Below are 20,957 nucleotides of genomic sequence, written 5' to 3'. Positions count from 1 at the left end.
TTAGATCTACCATTTGTGCAGATTAATACAGCGTGCCAGCTGACCAGATACACATATCCGGTCGGATCACCACGCTGTGTTACGCTGTAAAGCATTCCTCAAAAGGGACACTCCAAGAAAAGTTCTGTTCTGCAAAAATAAAATACAAACTTCTGTAAGTCAGGACAGAGACCAATCTCTAGAATGACGACCTTAGTAGACATGAAAATAGCCAGAGAGCACTTCTTACATAAGTTATTTGTGAGAGGTGAATGGGCTGAGCAGGGCCAGGAGGCCATCACGCGACAGGCCACTGAAACAGGGTCAGACTTATGGAGAGATCAGGGTCCATTACATGTGGCCCTGAGTGAACTATATATGGCTCCTAAGGCCAAAGATGAACACGACAAGATTGTTAGGATAGCGGCATATTTATATTTATATATGGGAGCCATACAGAATAAATGTGTTGAAGGCCATGATCTGGCAAAAAGGCAACAGAAGGCGTTAGAGAAGGCCCAATCTGATCTGGACTCTTCTGAGCAAAGGCTGCACAGAAGCCAGGAGTCAGAAAATGAGACCAGACAGTACATCACTAAAATAAAGGAGGATATGGATGTGCTGCAAAAGGAAAAGTCAGAACAGGATACCAGATTTCGGGCCTTGCAGAAGGAACACCAAGAAGGTTTGGACTCCCTACTGCAAAGCCAGAAAAAGCTGGAGCAACAACTGGACTTCAACAGGGTATGTGCTGAGCAGGTAGTCACCCTGCAAGGCCACCTAGATAGGGAAAAGGCAGAAAGCAATAAACTGATTCTGAAAGACCTGGATACCCAGGCAGAGTTTGATGAAGAGCGCCGGAAAGCTGGTGCCCTTCAAAGGCAGAGGGACGACCTGGCAGCACAGATGCAGGCTCTCAGTCAGGAAAGAGACACTTTAGGCCAGGAAGTCTGCCACTTAAAAAAGGAAATTGAAGAAAATCACCTGGCCCTCCAGGGGCTGGGTGACCTCCAAAAAGAAAACCAGAACTTGGTAGAGCACACCAGAAGGGTGGAAGATGCTCTGGCAAGAAAGGAGCAGGCCGGTAGGGATGGGACTCAGGAGGTAAACCTCCTGCAGCAAAGACTGGCCCAGTTCTCCAGGACCAACCAGGAAGCACAGAGGGAAAATGAGGCCCTCTGTCAACACAATGATAGGCTCCAACAACAGGTAGCGATGCAGGAGAGATTGATAGAGTCTAGTAAGGCCTTGACTGAGGAACCGAAAGCACAAATGCAGGCTCTTGCATTGCAACAGGGAGCAGGGGCGGATAGAGATGAGGTCCGCTGGGAAAGAGAGACTCCCGACCATAACCTCAGGAGCCCTAACACCAGGGGCCTTCATCTCTCCCAGTCCCTGGACTCTACCACCCCCATGTCCCCTGGCGCACATGAGCACAGGGCCACAGGGATGGCAGATTACTATCCAGCTAAAAGTATGGGGCTCATAGGCCAGTACCACTCAGGAATGGAGGGGTGGACATCCGGGTATGGGCACCCAAGTACAGTACAGTTCAGTGGGGAACCCCAGGAGAGTAGGCCCCTTAAGGGCATCCTGAAAACCTCTGCCCAGTTAGGTCAGTGGGGGGGGTACCCAGCAAATCCTGGCAGCGAGGAGGGATCTGAAGACTCCTCTGAGCGGTACAGGAAACAGGAGACCAGGTCCCCACATTCTGCCAGCCATTCCCAGGCTCGCAGAATCCGGGAAAACCTGGAAGATCTGACGGGAACCTCTGGGAGCAGTGCCTCTGAGTCAGAGGATGAATGGACAAGGGTTACCCGAACCAAAAAGGCCAATAAGGCAAAAAGGGCCTTGCTTAAGGACCCCTTAAAGCAGATTAAGGCGATCAGGAGCGTCATCACGCCTTACCATAAGAACGCTAAGTATTCTGTTTGGGAGCTCTTAGAGTTGTTTGAGCAAATGATGGAGACTTTCCATTTGAAGGACAGCCAAAGCTGTATTCAATATGTAAAGTGGACCTTCCAGTAATAGCAGTAGGACAACAGACTGGTGATGGGGGGTCCTCTCTATTTCTGAAAATCAACCTTCCTTCCAGTCTAAAGTGGTACTCCACGCTGGAAGGAAACACTCTGAAATTCTATACCAATCCACAATCTGAAACTCCCACTCCTATAGTCCAGAAAGATGTGAAATCAGCTCAGAGCCTGGCTGATATTCAGCAAATTGGAGAGCAGTTGTTCATCCCTGTTCAGTTAAATAATGGGAAGGACTCTGTTCTCGCTCGAGTGTGTGTGAACAACGGTAAGAGCTTCATCAGCGAAGCCATGTTCCGCCAACTCCCAAAAGATCCAGCCATTCCCACCTTCAAACTGATAGACAAATGGGAAATGGACCTGGAAGCACCCAATTCAAAACATCTCCTGCCAAGCAGGTGTATGCTCAAAATCTCCATTGGCAACAAGAGCATAGTCCACAATTGTTGGGTCGTGCGAGACGTCCCTGCCGCCTTTTACTTAGGCAGTGACATTCTCAATCGCTTTGCCATTAGTTTGGGCCTAATAAACTTCAAAGCTTGGTCCCGATTAGCGGATAATCCCATGGCCTTTGATGATCCAGAAAAAGCATTTAGGTCAGCTCAATTGCTACCTTATGCAGTTGAAATTCAGATTAAAGAGGAAGTCACCATCCCAGAAAGGACCTGACAATTCTCCCTGGAAGTGAAAGTTAAAAGAGGACAACATTTGAAAAACCCTGATGCTTACATACATCTAAATGCTTCTCTCCAACAGCAAGGGTTAGGGGTAAACCCAACACCATTAGTCAACATAGAACATGACACCATTCCAATAGAGGTGGATAACAGCGACTTAAAGAGTATTACTCTAGCCGCAGGCACCGTTATTGGAATGGCGGTTGATGACCGACATTTTTCCATCGACTTAGTAAATGAACTGTTAGGACCAATCCCCAAGGACTGTTTTGACAGTGACAGTGAGGACAATACAACACCAGACAGGATTTTTACCCGGCATGGGGGGAACTTCCTGGTGTACACTTCCTGCCCCTATGGAAAGGAAGATGTGACTTGTGACTTCAGGAGGGATGAGGTGATTTTCCAGGTCCATGAGGGCTGCCTTTCCCACCTGAAGCCTCCAGTCCAAATCAGCACTCTGACCAGGGACTTCTCCACCCAGCTGGAGGAGGCCGCGGAGATAGCCAAACCAGAAGTCTTTCCAGGCTTCAGGCAGATGGTGGAAGAGAGAGTCAACCTAGCTGATGCCTGTGTGACTCTGGAACAGAAGCAAAAGTTGAAACAAGTTTTCTTGGATTTCCAAGATCTCTTTGCGGTAGACTCATATGACTGTGGTCGCACTGACATCCACACAACAACAATCCCCACGGACCCTGGCATGACTCCAGTGTTTGTGAAGCAATATCGCTTGCCTCTCGCATCAATGGAGTCCCTTACTGAAATAATTAAGAACCTTGAGTCCAGGGGAATAATCCGTCCCGTCCACAGCACCTTCAATAATCCGGTGCTGGGAATATTGAAGCCAAACGGCCAGTGGAGACTCTGCGCCGACCTCAGGGAGCTCAACAAACGGGTCCATACCTCCCGATGGCCTCTGCCCTACATTGACCAAGGGCTGGCCCAGATCCAGGGGTCACAGGTATTTACTGCAATAGACGTGACCAATGGATACTGGACTGTGCCTGTCAGCAGGGAGGACCAATACAAACTGGCTTTTACCTTTGGGGGCCAGCAATACACATGGACCCGGACTCCCTTCGGATACCTCAACTCCGGCAATGAATTCAACATTTTCCTACATAAGGCCATGCCCGACCTGGGTGCGAGGGGTAACCTGGCTTATGTAGATGATGTCCTCATCAAAAGTTCATCTGTGGAGGAACACATAGCGGAGATCCGTTATGTTCTGACCCAGTTGAGGGCCGCCGGAGCAAAACTTTCCTTTCAGAAAGCACAGTGGTGTAGAACCCGTGTTAATTTCTTGGGGCATGAGATTACTCCTCAGGGTCTCTGTCCCCAGGAAAAGAAAGTGGAAGCACTTCAGAAACTGAAAGACCCCACAACTCTGCGGGAACTAAGGAGCCTCCTGGGACTGACTAATTACAGCAGAAAGTTCATTGAGGGCTACGCAGAGATCACCAGACCCCTGATTCATCTCCTGAAGGGGGGGGTCAAGTGGGAATGGGGTCCAGAACAAGCCGAGGCAGTAAAACAACTCAAAAGAAGCCTCTCACAAGCGCCTTGCCTAGCTTACCCTGTCAGAAACAAGGAGTTCTTCCTGGAGACGGGGTTCTCTAATACGTGCTTGACGGCAGTATTATATCAAAAGCATGACAAGGTCAATAAAGTAATCTCCTATGCGAGCAAAACTTTATCCTCTGTGGAGGAAAAATTCAACGATTGTGAGAAGGCACTCCTGGCAACGGTGTGGGCATTGAAGAATTACCGCCCGTTTATCCAGGGGGAACACATCATAGTGGAGACTCCACACCAGCCTCTGCAATATCTCCAAAGTGACAGAATCCGGGCCGGAAATGTGAGTAATTCCCAAATTACTTCCTGGATTCTGTCAATGCAAGGCTTTCCTGTGGAGGTCAGATATGGCCAAAACAAGAAGAGTCCCCTCGCGCAAGGTCTGGCTGACTTGCATGATTGTGCCAGAGAAAACTGTCTCGAGGACGAAAGTCTAAAAATCAAGGACAACATGGAGGCATACCTTAATTCCCCACACAAAGTCTTTGAAGAAGACAAGTGTGAGGGAATGCCCACTGTCTATGTGGATGGATGCTCTTACCATGTTGACAACAACGGGGAAAAAGAACTGGTGGCTGGCGTAGGGAATGCATGGGTGAATGAGTCCCCAGAACCCTCTGCTGGATACAAAATTGGTCCCCGAAGTAGTCAGGTGGCCGAATTGATGGCTGTGCATCAGGCCATCCTCACTGCTGTCCAGCATCAACTCCGCGAACTGGTCATAATCACAGATTCGGATTATGTACGGAACGGGTTCGTGGAGCACCTGGTTAATTGGAAAACCAGAGGCATGTTATGTGCTAACAACAAACCCTTGAAACATGGGAAGTTGATCCAAAACATTGATGATCTGGTCACCTCGAATGAGATGACCATCTATTGGAAAAAGATCAAGGGTCATTCCAAAGTAGAGGGACCAGACAAAACTGGAAATGACTTAGCTGATCAGCTGGCCAAAACCGGGGCCATCCAAGGGGATCTAATTGAGATTGAGTCCCTGTTGGGGGAAATCCAGGTCACTGCTATCACTAGGTCCCAGACAAATGCTCACAACGACCTTTCAATTGCACAATGGAGTAAGGAGACCCCTGATGCTGATTTGATTACCGCTCAGAAGGGGGATCCAATAATTGGTAAATTTTACCAACACCTTGAGGACCCTGAGAACTTTCCCCTGACGGATACCGATTACATTGGGAAAGAGGACCTAAGAGTGTTGATGAAATGTCCAAAAATGTTCCGAATCCAAGACGGTTTGCTGGTAAGGAAATCCAAAGCTGGCCACGATCAGTGGGTGGTTCCTACCTCATTCCGAAGCCTGATGTTAAGTCACGCCCATGATGCGGCCACTGCCGGTCATAGGGGGTTTCACACAACATTGGAAATCTTAAGAGAGGTTGCATACTGGCCACACATGGGGCAGGACCTCGACCAATACTTGAAGGGGTGTCTTGTGTGTGCACAATTTCAGCCATCATCCCTCACGCACCGTGCGCCTCTCCAAAAGAGGGGGATGACCCTGCCATGGTCAGATTTACAAATCGACTTTGTAGGCCCCGTGATTCGCTCTGCTAGGGGGAATAAGTACATGTTGACTGTCACATGCTTGTTCACCAAGTGGGTGGAATGTCTCCCAGCCCCAAACTGCAAGGCAGGAACGGCAGCTGCCTTGATGATTAACCACATCTTTTCCCGTTTTGGTCTACCTCAAAGGATTGAGTCAGACAGAGGTAGCCACTTCACCAGTGAAGTAATGACAAAGATGTGGGAGATACTGGGGGTCAAGAGAAAGCTGCATATTGCTTACAGGCCAGCTTCTTCTGGGGCAGTAGAGAGATATAACCGGACAATTGTGAGCATATTAAAGAAGTTTGTGGCAGATTCTGGGCCAAGTTGGGATATCCGATTACCTCTGGTCCTAATGGCCATCAGATCTACCCCTTCATCTGCAACCAAAATGTCACCATTTGAGTTCATGACTGGGCGCAAGATGGTGCTTCCGCAGCATTTGCTCTACAGGACCCAAGAGCAGACACTGATAAATGCCTCCACTACTCATGAGTATGTGGAGAATTTAAGGAAACACCTTCAACATGCTTTTGCTTATGCTCAGCGGAATCTAGAAAGATCGGCTGATAGCATGAAGACCCATTATGACCTGAAAACTTCCAGGAAGGAATATCAGGTGGGAGACCGGGTCTATCTATACAACTTCCAAAGAAACCAGGCAAAACAGCAGAAATTTTTGCCTACGTGGAAGGGACCCTTTGAGATCATCGACAAGATCTCCCCTGTGGCCTACAAAATCCACATCCCCAAAGGTCCTTTGGCAGCGGGGGAAGACAAGTGGGTCCACATAAACCAGTTGAAATGTTGCCATCCCAGGCACACTCTGCAACAACTGGAGGAATCCTCTGGAATCCTAGCGGGTACTGTCTCAGACTAATTCAGTTCCAATCATAAAACATACCACATCTAGTCTCTAAAATATTGTGATTTGCATGAAACTGTCTCTTAGTTATACTGTTTTTTTTTCAAAATAAGAATGTAATGTTTCGTTATGATGAAATGCATATGCTGCCCCACTATCTCAACAGTGGTGGGAAAAACGTCTATGAATAGGTATTGCCGCTCTTCCTTTGTCGTCCTAGGAGAAAGAAAACCTTGAGACGGGCCAAGGAGGATGATCCGGGGACCGGGAGCAGAGACGCAACGGGCCCGGGGTACCGCCCAATATTCCCCTCAGGACCGGCGAGGAGAAACGATCGATCCGACCGGATGGAGAAAAAGATGCTGAACTGTGCCATCTATTGGAAGAAGATGAGGAAACATCCCAGGTCTTGCGAGTCCCATTCGTGAAATAGAATGGCCATCGCAAGAGGGGGGCTTGTGGGATGTATTTACCCATGCATCCGAGCCATACCTCAAAACTGTGCAGTACTGACATGGAAAACATCATGATGGCCAGAGCTTCCCAGAAAATGCACAGGGAAATGCATGAAGAATAGGCTGCCACTCATTTTTGCCGATGTTATGGGCACAGAAGGACACTGCCTAAAACCACCATTGGACTACCCACACAGTAGTCTGAAACCATTGAGAATGGCAATGCTGATTGCCAAAAGCAAACCCATAACTGTTGGGAATTCATTTTCTTAAATCCCAAAAAGGGGTGCAGTACCAGTACTCACCACTATCCAAAAGCCGGCGTTTTAAAACCACCAGATTTTGTAGAAAACTGAATAAATGAACCCAAAACATGCCAAAGAAAGACATTTTAAGAGGTGGATACAATGTAAATTTATATTCTGAAGTGACGAAGGTTTATAACAAGACTGGCTGAGCTGGGGATTTCAGCAGTTTAAGTAAATTTGGACTGAAAGACATTAAAAATCTCAAGGTTTAAGAGAAATGAGTGACCTACTTTGAGTGTCACATAGGTTGCAATTGTTTAAATGTCATAGTTTTGAACTTAGAATCAGCATTCTAGCTGCATATGTAAAAAAATTGTCTTGACTTAAACTGGGAAACAGAAGTGACATTTTATCTGAAAACTGGCTTAAAGAGATTCCAATTTGCCTGGCAACTACCCCCATCAGGAGTGAAACTTGAGTCACAGCTGTGTTCCCAGGCCTACCTGCCCTTTTGCTGCTCACACCAAAAGGGATATGACACTTCCCTGATTGAATTACCTGGGCTCTGCAGGAAATTGAACAAAGCCCTGTCTTGACTCAGGCAAATGTTTTATGGCGAGAGTCGTAAATGGAGATTTCTCCTGGAAGCACAGGGGAGGGGCACTGCCTGTGAGAGCAAGCTGGCTTGGCAGAACTGGAAAAACCAGAAATTCAACCTTGTGCTGGAGGAAAACCACACCCCTTTGGGGCCAGAACATAACTCTAAAAAGATGAATAACTCATAGAGCGGACATGTGAAAATTGTATAAATGACACCATAATTCTTGTGATTTTTCTGCCCACATTTTAAGAGGTTTTTAGAACCGGTGGCATGTTCAGGGGGGTTTTAGCGGAAAAGAGGATATTACTCAAAATGTGTGCATGTGAAAAATCTGACACTTCATCAACTAATGTCCATACTCCTTGCGCACATGTGTATAAATTTGGGTTAATGTCCGAAATTGCGAAACCAGTTAAAAAGTGAAATATGTGCCATTTCTGGATGCAAGCTCCTAGAAACGCCAGAGTCAGAACAGGGGCTAACATCAGTAATGCCTCATGTGTGTATGTCATTTTAAACAAATGTGTACCTGTGCAAATATGTCTTTTGTTATCAAATATAGAATGTGTGCAATTTGACAGGGGAGTGTCCTCTCTGCAAGCCATAAAATGACATCACTCTGACTCACAGTTCCTTCCCCAATCAAGTGAGAAATGGAAATTTGACCAATGGCAAGTGGAGAGGGGTAGGGTCTAGTGATGCTGCATACACACCCATTTTCAAAACACATAAAAGCAGAGAGACAGGACAGATAGGGACTTTCAAATCCATTTGCAGCTGGAAGCTCTGCCGGGAAAATCCATACTTTACCTCCATCAATCTCCAGAGAAAGCTGTGCAGAAAGATCCAGACTTTAAATCCCTCAATCTTCAGAATCCAGAGAGAGAGCAGACCCAGATCACTGTGAAGTGCAGAGACCAGAGTCCCGTCTAAAACCTGACCAGATCCATGGCGAGGCCCATTTCACTCAAGAATATAGTGTGAGTACCTAGAAAACTGTGCAGAACCAATCTCCTAGTTAAAATAATATAATTCAATCTAGCTTAATCTAAGTAGAACTGTCTCCTAACTGTCACCTGTCATTTGCATAGCTGTCACCTGTCATTTTCTAGTTGCAAGCTGCACTTTTCTTTTTGAACTTTAAAATTTCAAATCTGAAAAACGACCTTTATTTAATCGCTCATATCTCCGTGACCGTGTGTGCTAGAGACTTGCAGTAACTTTCATCTGGAAGCTGAGATCCTAGGCTTTCCCCAAAACGATAGTGATAGTCCTTGTAGTTCCTCTGTAATCGCGCCAGACGCATCCGCGAATTTTGCCGCGATTTGAAAATTTCTCCACTTGCAAAAAGATAGCTGCTTTTGCTTTCCTCTGAAAAAAAATCGTTTGCCTCATAAAAACTATCCCTGCATCACTGCTAGAGTGAGCCTGAGCTAATATTAACTTGATTTCACTCACCCTGAACCTCTAAAGGGAATTAAAAGCATTTTAGCATATTTTTTTCTTCATTTCCAGCACATTTAAAAGCATTTTGCCTGTGTTTTCAACTTCTGTAGTCTAAGTTGCTGGGTGAACTGAATTACATTTGAATTGCATTTCTGAGAACTGTGTGCTTCCCTCCATTTCCTTGCATTGCATAAAAGGGGGGGTGAATTGTACAAGAAAGTGATTACATTGTCTTTGCTGAAATTCTATCAAGTTATTTTCTGTACTGCATTTCATTCCACATTGCATCCATTTGAAACCATAAAAGTATTGTTGCTATTCTATCCATTTCATGTCAACTCCTTAGTGATTATAAAGAAGTGTGCTAGTGCCAGATTCTCCGTTGTTAATCTTTATCATATCAGATTAAGTGTGATATTCAATTATTAATTTATTATAAAGTGTGATAGATATATATTGCTTTACTTCTCAAATAAACCTTTTAATTTGCAAAACAGAACTACTTCTTGGCTCAGTGGGGTCAGGAGGATTCCAAGAGAGGGGTGTTATATAGGGGTAGTCATCCAGAACGCATGAACTGGACATAAAGATATATCAATAAGGGTTTTCATTCAGTATTCTAGACTAGGCGTTGACTTGGCTGTAGTGCTGAATTGAATCCTCTTACACACCTGTGAGGCTAAGAACCTCTGGGTCATCTTCGACTCCACACTTTCCTATTCTCCACACGTTCCCAACTCAAAAAGTCAAACCATTAACTTCACCGACTCAGAGGTATTCTTCCTTTCCTCTCCTTCTGCCAGAAGCTTACTGTCTCTAGAGCTCTGGTTCTTTCTAGGCTTGACTACTGCAACATCCTCTTTCTAAATCTGCCTGCAACCACTCTCCGCCCTCTGCAGCTTATCATGAACAGAACAGCAAGACTTTTCTTTGGCCTCAAGCCCTTGGATCATATCTCTCCAGCCCTGAAATCTCTTCATTGGCTCTCAGCAGCTGCAAGGATTAAATTCAAGACTCTTTGCATTGTCCACGAGGTTTTCTGGCGCCTGGGCCCCCAATAACTTAAACTCTCCCTCCGTAAATACCTTCCTACTCAAGCTCTTTGTTCCTCCACCTCCAACTCCATCGGGGTCAGGCGATTCTCCAAGAAACAAGTTGGGGGTAGATCTCTTTCCTCAGCTGGGGCCTCCCTCTGGAACAGCCTCCCTGCCTCTCTGAAACTTGAGGGGAACCATCTGTGGTTCCGGAAACACCTCAAGACCTTCCTCTTTGCTTCTGCCTTTGCTCTTTCTATCCCATGCTGATCTGTCTGCTTCGGCACTGGGCACCTGGTTGCCATCTGATTTCAGGCCCAGATCCCTGGCCACCCACACTGCCACCTTGGTGACCCTTGCACTTGGGTCTGTAACTGTTACCCTATAGTCCCTGTCCTGTACTTGTTTGACACCTGTTGTCTACACCTAGGGCCTCATCACAAGTTGGGCCATAGCCCTTAAATTTGGTGGTAACGTTATTACCGCTGCATGTAAGGGCTGGCCCTATCACAAGTTGGGTGCTAAACGGGCTGTTTTACCTCCAGCCTTTCTCCGGAGGTGAAAATCCACTGGTTTTGGCTGTATTACCGCCGGCTGTATTAGCCTGCATAATTAGCAATGAAAATGCCCCATTGAATCCAATGGACCCAATGAGGAATGGGAATTTACCGTTAACACCCAACCCATGATCCGGCCAGACCGGTCAGTGCTAGGGCTATTACTGTCGGGCTGTATTACAGCCGGGATACAGCCCAACTCATGATGAGGCCCCTAGTCTTGCACACGCTACTGGCTGGCCGCACTACCTGTTGTTGTTCTATCACGTGTTCGGCACTTTCCACTCCTCCATTACCCCTCACACTTTGCCCCTTCCCTCTCCCCTGCACTTGCACATTCTCAATGTCAATGGGCCTACTAAGACTGTTTGTTTTTGTCTTCTCTTGTTCCCCTCCCTTGCCTCGTCATGCTCTGAAACACTTGTGTATGAGCGCAATACAAATAAAATATCATATCATATCATGACTCTCACACCCCGGGTGAGAAGTTGGTGATTGCTGCATCTCTTAGTTAAAGGAATGCCTGGCGGGTATCTGAGCGTCGCTGTTTGTTCCATAATGGTGGTGTGGCACCCACGCATCTCTTCTTTAAAGGGATGCCTGGCTCGGGCCAGAACCACCATTATGTAAAAATAAAAGTCTTGTTTTCTAAAGCCTGAAGCTCTTGTGCATCAGCGAGAGCTTCAGGCTTTTGGGAAAAAAAGGTCTTGGCCTCTTGCAGCCTCATCGCCAATGGTAACCAGGGGACTTAAGGAGCCTGGGCAGCTCCGTGTTTCACAAACATTTCCGGGAGACTGCCGGGGCTATGCCCTTCTAGCCTCTGCCCACTTAAAACTCTGTTTATAAAAGAGTATAAGAGCTGTAAATATTACTTTGATAGCAGCAAATCTGTAGAATATTCTTACATGTTGGAGAAAAAATAAGACAATGTAAAACCATGTTCCATTTTTTCTGATGTGCTACTGTCATCCTCCTGGCAGTAGGTATTTTGTTTAATGAAACCCCCGAGGAATCAGATTTTAATCTCTCAGGAAAGTGAGGGCTTTGGCAGGGTTTTGAAGTTCCAGAATTGTGAGACTGTGCTTTGTTACAAATATTTAAACAACACTGTTTCCATAATTTTACAAAACGAACATCACAACTCAGAGCTGTACTGCTCCATGCGTTTGCCACACACTTTATATTGAAATACCTGCTGTTTCTGTCCATAGCATACCGACTGCATTGCTACGTTCTGCATGTACCCCACATCTATCAAAGTTCACCTCAAAATGAAGCCACAATTTATCCTGCGGAATCCAGTCCTTGTTAGAATACCTCCAAAATGCACTGAAAATGTACTGAACCTACTCATTCATGGCTGCAAGAACATGGCGAGATAAAATACCTATTCTTAAAATGCCCTTAACTTTGAGAGGACTATGGCGCAGCCTATGCATTTTCATTCAAAATCTCTAGAAGGAAATGTGCTTTCCAATTGGATCATAAACATTGCTTGAATACCTAAATCATGCATGTGTGCAGAAAGTGGATCCTGTGCTTCTTAAAAGCATTTGCGCGCCTTGTCATACAGTTTTGAGTTGCACTAATTATGGAAGATGCAATTGGATGGCACTGTGACCGTTTTAGCCAAAATGTAGCAACATGTTCTGATTTGGAAGTACAGGATGTGAAAACTTGAATGTGCACAGTACATCAAAAAGTGTTAATTTCAATATCATCCATTTGTCCTTCTCTTGCTTTAATTCTTGTCATGGAGGTTTCTATACACTTTTTTCCAAAATCACATCCTAGGAAAGGGATGCCTTCCATGCTTGTTTCTTGCCCCTGGGATATGTGATGTTGGCACGGTGTTACTAAATTCTGATTTAATGGTAGTGTTGGGATGACTAGGAAAACTGGGTGCCCCAGCTGCCATCTCTCCTTGGGGCCTGCGCTGTTATCAAGGTCTGTGGCCACGGAATTTATGGTCTTTCAGAGGAGAAATAAAGACATTGAAGAAGAATGGGCTTAATATATAGTAAAATGTACATAGCGCTGTCGAAACAACTTTTGTGCCGAACACATGGAAAATAAATTATCAAGGATTACTTACCAGCAATCACCATTACGTCTACTCCTCTCCTGCGATCGACAAGTCCACCTTTGTCCCAGTACCTCCACTAATCTGTGCACTAACACCTTACATTATGGCCGAACTGAGAAGTTCACCCTCATTTCTGTACCTCCACTAATCAGCACCCCAATACCTTACATTAAGACAGCACATACAAGTCCAAGCTCGTCCCAATCTCATCCCAGTACCTCCACTAATCTGTACCCCAACACCCTACTTTAAGGCAGCACCCATAAGTCTGCACTCTTCCCAGCGCTGCCACTAATCTGCATCCCAACACCCTACATGAAGGTCAAACCCACAAATCCACCCCTGTCCCAATACATCTACATGGACTGGCAAGTGCCAAAGGGCCACCTAAACAGCAGTTGTAGCATAAAGGAACACAACATACACAAATCTGATATCTGGATAGGTGAATGAGCTGCCACCAGATACCGCAAATACACTTGCTCTGTGGAACATCTGACCAGACACCTAAACAAATTATTACCCATCCTCAATAAGAGACCAAAAACATCATAATGATGTATACCTCTCCTCTCCAAATGTCTCCCCACATCGTCACAAGTAGACACACAATCCAAAACTTACTCAAACAACACTAATACTCCTACAGCAAACATGCAATGCCCCTGCACCATGAATGGCATCAGACAAACATAACTTGCCATCCCCACCTTTGTGATCGTCCCTTCCCTGCTTGTAAAACATGTGTCCAAATGGCCTTTGGGGCAAGTCAATCAAGGTCATGCCACCATGCCAACCCCCAGCATTACTCAAAACCCATGAAAATATTTACAAAGGAAGTGCCATGCCCACCATAGCATACATGTTTGACACACCCACACACAACATATCCAATGATGACCAACATGCCCATACTGCAAAACATGGAAGTAGCCATCCAACATATGTGTTACATCTACCATTGTCGACACGCGTACAATGGCCATGAAGGCATCATAATAAATGTCACACTCACCTGAAGCATGCACACATGTTCCCCAGAAAATAGGTCAGTACCAATATGACCCATAGATTGTGCCCTAAACCCACTTGACAGCCATAGGACATACTTAGTTGTAGATCATGTTAAAGAAAAAGGTGCACATGGACAAAGAAGCACAAAGCATGCCTACACCAGCAAGTCAAGACATGCTGTTCATGGCACAAAGAGACGGCAAACGGTGGTGTTGAATATTCAAATATACATTTATTAATGCACAACTATATGAAAAAATGGAAACAAAAAAATACTCATGGGAAAAATAAATAAAAAACAAGGAAACCTATAACTACTGAACCATATACAGGAGTCAGAGAGCTGGTCCATGCTAATCTCTGACAATGTCTCAGCCAATGCCAATTCCCCATTCATATCTGCCTCTTGCAGGTGGCCCTCTCTGGTTTGCTAGAGGGTTTGCAGGACTCCTACAGTGTGGCAGCCCGTGCCTGCTGCCTCATCCCTGCCCCTTGCAATTGCACCAATTGCACCTTGTGCGCCGGCTGCTTCTCCTCATCCTGCAGCCTCACAAAAGCCACCTTTGATGGCAACAGGGCCTGCAGGCGCTGTTGTGCCCCCTGCCTAACTTGGACCATGCATGCACCCTCTTGCCTCCTCTTGCTACCAATGCCACCCAGGATTCACCTCCTTACCATCAGCAACTCCGGCTGCCTGGCAAGGTGTCTCCAGCACAGCTGCTCCTTCCAACAGGATGACAGTCTGTGTTGAGGAGTAAAGCAGCTACACTGCCATCAATTTCCTGGTGTTCCTCCACAGTCTGTTCCCATGTAGGTTCCTGGGAAGGCTCACTGACCACCCTATCTGCCATGATATTGAATTCCACCTCGAGCAGGGACACAGGTACATCCAGACCCACCAATGGCCGGGCAGGGGCACAGTTGGCCATGGTGGTAGATGGCATGGAGGCCTCAGTTAAGGTTGACAAGGGCACAGATGAGGAGGAGGGGGGCATTACAGTAGCCTGTCCAAGCAGGGCTGTTGCCAGTTGAGAGAAGAGGTGGCTCATCTGACTCTGATGCTAAACAAGAAGCTCATGAGCTGCATGCCCAGCAGCATGGATAGACACCTGGCACCCCACATCCACTGACCAGCAGTGGCAGCAATGAATCCCAGATGGCCTCATCTGCCAGAAGTGTAGGCTTTGTCTGGGTTGAGCCATCAGTGAAGGTGGACAGTGTTGCCTCAGATGGCCCTGGGACAGGACGTTGTGCTGACCTCTCTGCGGTGGACTGGGCAGCCTTCTGTCTCAGGGCCAAGTGTGCAGCCTGTACATCTTCCCTTGTACCCCCACCTGACACTGTGGCAGGTCTGCAATAGCCTCCTCCTCCATCAACCCAGACACCTCGTATGAGGTCTCCATGACTTGGGACCCCTGTGTGCAATGTCACCACTACCATGTCCCTCTGCTGCTGAGGTGTCCACACAAAGATGCGATCCTGGGACTCCTCCTCAGCAGTGCCATCTGAATGGGATGCTCCTCCAGCACATTGCCCTCAGAGGAGGTGGGTACAACTGGATGTGCCTGGGGTCTGAGTCTGGAGGTCTTGGCCCTGGGATGCAGCTCCACAGCACAGTTTGCACCCTCTTCTTCAGCAATACAAGGGAACAAAGAATATAGGAATCAATCACAAGTGCAAATTCATGCGTACTCTTCTCGATTGTATCAGTAGCATGTTGTCAGCATTAGTCAACAAGCAACTGCCTCACACACATGCACATGCTTAGATATCTTAATGTATCCAATCTCACAACTGAAAGCAAAATGACAAGTCACAATGATGAGACATGCACATGTGAACATAGCACATTGGTGTGTGGCCACATATACATGACAACTCATTTCACATTTCAATAACAATGAAGTAGTGACCCAAGTGTATCCTGCAACCAAGTCCATGGAAATGGCACCTGGCCACATGTGTCCGTAGCACCATAGTCAGATCTCCATCCAACCACATCTTGCGACATTCACCCCTGACAGTCCAACATGAAAGCATGCAACACGTACATGCACCCGTTGCTGAGTATCAAGCAGCAATGTTGTCACTCACAACACAAACAAATGTCATGATGACATACCATATATTCCTCCTCATTCACTGGCCTGATAAATCCCATTGTTGATACAGATAGTCAAATGCACAAATTGCCATAACCACACACCCAAACACATGTGTCAGTCTCAGCTGCTCAGTGGAGATGATTTTAAAGTCCTCTGTCTTGTGTTTCAGTGCTTGAATTGTTTGACCCCTGCCTATCGGACAGATGCCATTTTCAAAGATATTGCCCTACCCGACTGCTGCGGTCTGAGGATAAATTGTTACTGAGAACTCCTTAATCCTCTTGTGTTTTTTTTGGGCGACCAAAGATTTGCAGTTGACCGGCTTAATCTATGGAATACACTCCATCTTGCGATTTTGGCATCACAATTCCTCCTTCAATTCTGCAAAGCATTAGAAACCCAGTTGTCAAATGAATGCTCTTCTGACCCCTCGTGCCTCATGGGTTGAACCTGTTTGTCACCTATTTGAATGTGAACAGTTCTTCTTATTATGGTACATTTATTTGCCATCAGTGCATAAATATGATTTGTTTTGTCCAGTGCACATTATAAATAATTCCAAATCAAAATCAGAATCAAATTATCATACACAATTGAACAACCCATAGATGAGGTGTGTATGAATGTACCTCACATGCCCTCAACATCTCAATTAGGCCAGTGTTCCTGTCTGAGGCCTTGCTATCAGCATCTCACAATGCTGCACATGAGTATACTTTGTCATCAAAAGTTGACAGAGTTCATTCCTACACCCGTCCAATTCACAGATGTCTGCAATCACATACTTCCAGTTTCGCCATTAGGCTGCATGCTAGTTACAAATTGTGCAACACAAATGCTTGCAGAGTCTGTTCACCCTGTTTGCTGCTCAAGTGGGAGGACCCACTTCAAAACTCTTGTCGAGCCGCAGAGTACTGCAGTCTGATTGGGCTTGCCCCTTGCTTGCAAAGTCTGTTCACCCTATTTACTGCTCAAGTGGGAGGACCCACTTCAAAACCCTTGTTGGACCGCGGAGCGGCTGCGGAGTACTGAAAAGTACTGCAGTCTGGCAGTCATAGGAGCAGTGGCAGCAGAGGAGCGGAGGCTGCTGGAAGACGACGAAGAGGGCCGCTGTCTTAGAAGTATGCGCCAACGACTGGAAGAAGCTGTGCTTGTGTCTCCAGCCCCGGCTCTGGCTTCGCCATTGGAACCCTTGTGCTGGCTAGCAAACTGTGACTAGAAAAGGTGGGTAAGAGAGGTTGTGCAAACATAAATGTAAACACATCTATGCTTCCCCTCCCCTCTTCACTGCCCAGTATAGACAATAGGCGCCGAGCGGTGCACCCTACCATTAGTAAATCCACCAAAAATATGACAAAACTTCCAGAACTAAAACCCGACCCGTCTGTTCGCCCGGACTATTCCCTACCTTCCCTACCTTCACCCAAGACTGCAGATTAATACACTCATGACATGGGTGGAGGAGGGCTACACCCGGAGGGAATTCCAACTACCGGGGGGGCGACAAAATTAATGTGGAAGACTTTTCAGTATCGCCTGGCCAGGCCCGCGGGCTAAACAATGAGCTAATTGACATTGTCCTGCTGGAAGAGACTTTCATGGAGAACATTCAAACTACCCACTTTACAGAAGAGCCTTTCTAGCCCATGGACAGCAGCGACAACTTGACAGTGAAACCAACAGGGAACACGGAAGAGTCCGTAAACACGGGCATTGATCTAAGGAATATGAAATCACTGAAAATTCACATCGATATTCACCCTCCTTCACAAAAAGAGGATTTAAAGAGCCCCCAAGATGCCTCGCCGGATTCACTGCTATTAAGGCTGGAAGAATCAAGTCCTGACATGGGTAAGAGGGTTTGTGGACCCACCTAGGAACAAAACCCTACTCCCCACGGCCTCAACACCACTGGAAAAGACTTTGAACCAAAAGTGAAACACATAACTACGGATAAGGGAAAAGTAGTGAAAGTACTTGAACTTGCCAAAGAGGACACATAAAGATCACTGGACTCTGGAGACAAACCGTGGCCCGCCGACAAGTTAAAGCTGCAGAAGTGCCTAACAAGATATAATATTAAGTTAAAAACAAATGTACAAACAAGAACGAAAAGGCTTAATTATGGTAATACCTTGAGAAAGCACATCCCAAGTCGTCGAGCTCACAAGAAGGCGCATCCCTAGAAACAGCCTCTGAGGCCGCCAGAGACTGATCTCCTGGCGAACTTCTTTAGGTAAAAGGGAACAAAGACTGGAACCAGAATGGAGGAAATCTCGGACGTCTAAATCCTGGAAGATGTGGAAGCATCACTCGACCAGGAACTTGTTTCGACCAAAGAGACGCCTCACCCACAAAGAAACTCCCAGAAGAGAGCTTGAAAAACATCGACACCCATAAAATGGCATTTTGGTAAAGCACTCGATAATTTGTCCAGGAAAATGGCATCATTTGGCAAACAAGCCCCCTGTCTAGAAAACAACATCACATCTGCAAAATTACCAAGAAGGGCCGAGGTGGCCCTCTACCCCCAAAATGGAAACCAACTTATATCGCAAAGGACTGCCCCCACAGGAGATCATCGGGGGGAAGTTCTAGTGGCAGACGACTCTGCATTGATGCATACAACACCAGACCGGCATGAAACAAAGGGGACCAAGGAAGTGCCAATCAGACAGGAAGTAGAAAAGATCGTAGTTAGAGAAATAACACCACTGGCAAATAACAAGATCGACCAAGGGCCATGGGCTAAAACCTCCGGGACCCTTTTGTACTCCAAATCAATCTAAAAGACTAAATGAAATACCACAAACCCTGGCGAAGGAAACGCTGCAGAAAGAACTTGATTGATTAACCATCATGTCCACTGTGACCATTTCCCTAGACCCGTTCAGTAAGCTCTATGAAGCACTGAATGAGACCCTCAAAGACAATACATCCATGACTGAGATAATGGATACAAAGCTGACGTATTTTGAGGGCTACATAATGGCTAGAGCAGGTAGAAGATCGAACACAAGAGATCAAGAGACCGAGAGTCCAGTCGAGCACAAAGACATCGAAGAACCAGAACAAAGGCGATTTGCCTCAGTTAAACCTACTGGCCTTTCGGTTGGTTCACAGACAACGGAAGAACCAACACAAAAACATCCTAATAGGGACAAGCGGAAAGAGGACAAAGAGTCACAAACAGAAACTAAGTTGACACCATCGCAAAGTTGTGATAAAAACAAAACAGGGAGCCGTATGCAATTCCCAAACAGTAAACAAGATGTCAAAGGCAAACAAACAAGAAATCACAGAAAAGAGAAGAACAAACGGCTGTATAGCAATGGACTTCCTAGGGCTATTACCAAACTCAATAACCACAATACCAACTGTTGAAAAGCCTCAAAGACCAAGCCCAAAAAAACTGACATGGTTTGGTATATTTACTCAATGGCAGCCCGTTGATCCGGAAAGGATCGTTTTGAAAATTGTCAATGAAATTCCGCTGATTCAACACCAAGGGATAACAAAGACTCAAACAACTAAAGACCCACTAGTAAGGATGGACGGTACATCAATGAACCTTAAGGAAATATCTGTGGTGAAGAAGACTCCACAGCGCTCAAATTGAACAACAAAGGAAAAACTGCTTTGGACAAAGATTCATCGACAGATCTGATGGACCTTGCACTTACACAGTGGAGGAATCAGAATCATAAATGCCAAATCATCCTGGCCAAAGAATAAATGTTGATGAGCTCTGGCATAACACGCTGTTTGATGAGCCAAAGAAGAAAGTCATGATAATAGAACCATCTTCCCTGACTTTTATAACTATGGAAGACAAAAGGAAAAAGACAGTTTACAAATCTAGACCAACCTCGACCAATACTAACAATGAAGAACCAACAAGGGAAAAGATTAGAACAAAGAGGCTCTTGACCCCGGAACGGAAATACTTGACAAGGACGAAGCTAAGAAGATCGCCAGACAAGAACAAGAGGAGTCCTAACATATCATCAAATCCCTCCTCATCGGAAAGATTGCTTAGACCTAATCGAAGAGCTCAGTACAAACACAGTCCAAGAAGATTGAGAGAACTTTGGGCTCATGACAGAGAAGGTCATCCTAGAACTAGACCAAGGTCGGATAAACACACTACCTGAAGAATTCAGAGTAGTTGCGTCTTCAAGATGGAAAAAACTATTTTTCTCGAACGTCAACCTGGGATTGAACAGGAATACAATACTAAGCCTCTTCAGACGTGTTCCGAGCCTGAGACATTTACATACAGAAGATCTAAAGATAGTTGAACCTTCTGAAGACGGTCATTTACACTGTTTTTATCTCCACATTGCCTTGGCAGTAGTGAAAAACTTGCTGGCGAAGGCAGTAGAAAGTCTATAAATTCTGGGGTACGACCTAAGAGAAATCAAGCAGGAGTGAGAGACGTGAGAGGATATTGGTGCTAGGGAATCCAAACACACCATGAGATCTTCTGGACCAGGGGAAAATCTTGAGCTGGACATTTACTGGGGAATGATCAGTGAAAGGGGGCACGCAACCAAAAATCTGTCACACAAAACCAACCAAAGAAGAAGCGACAGAAAAAATAGAAAAGAACATCACCTGCTGCAAAGACGAGGTACTTATAGTGATGAACCATGTAAAAATCAGAGAAGGAATTATTGACGTGCACGACCTAGCTGAAGACTCAAGAGATCCAGA

This window comes from Ambystoma mexicanum, chromosome 5q, assembly GCF_040938575.1.
Source record: "Ambystoma mexicanum isolate Mex_15411 chromosome 5q, UKY_AmexF1_1, whole genome shotgun sequence".
In the NCBI taxonomy this organism is placed as follows: Eukaryota; Metazoa; Chordata; class Amphibia; order Caudata; family Ambystomatidae; genus Ambystoma; species Ambystoma mexicanum.
This window is presented reverse-complemented; position numbering follows the sequence as displayed.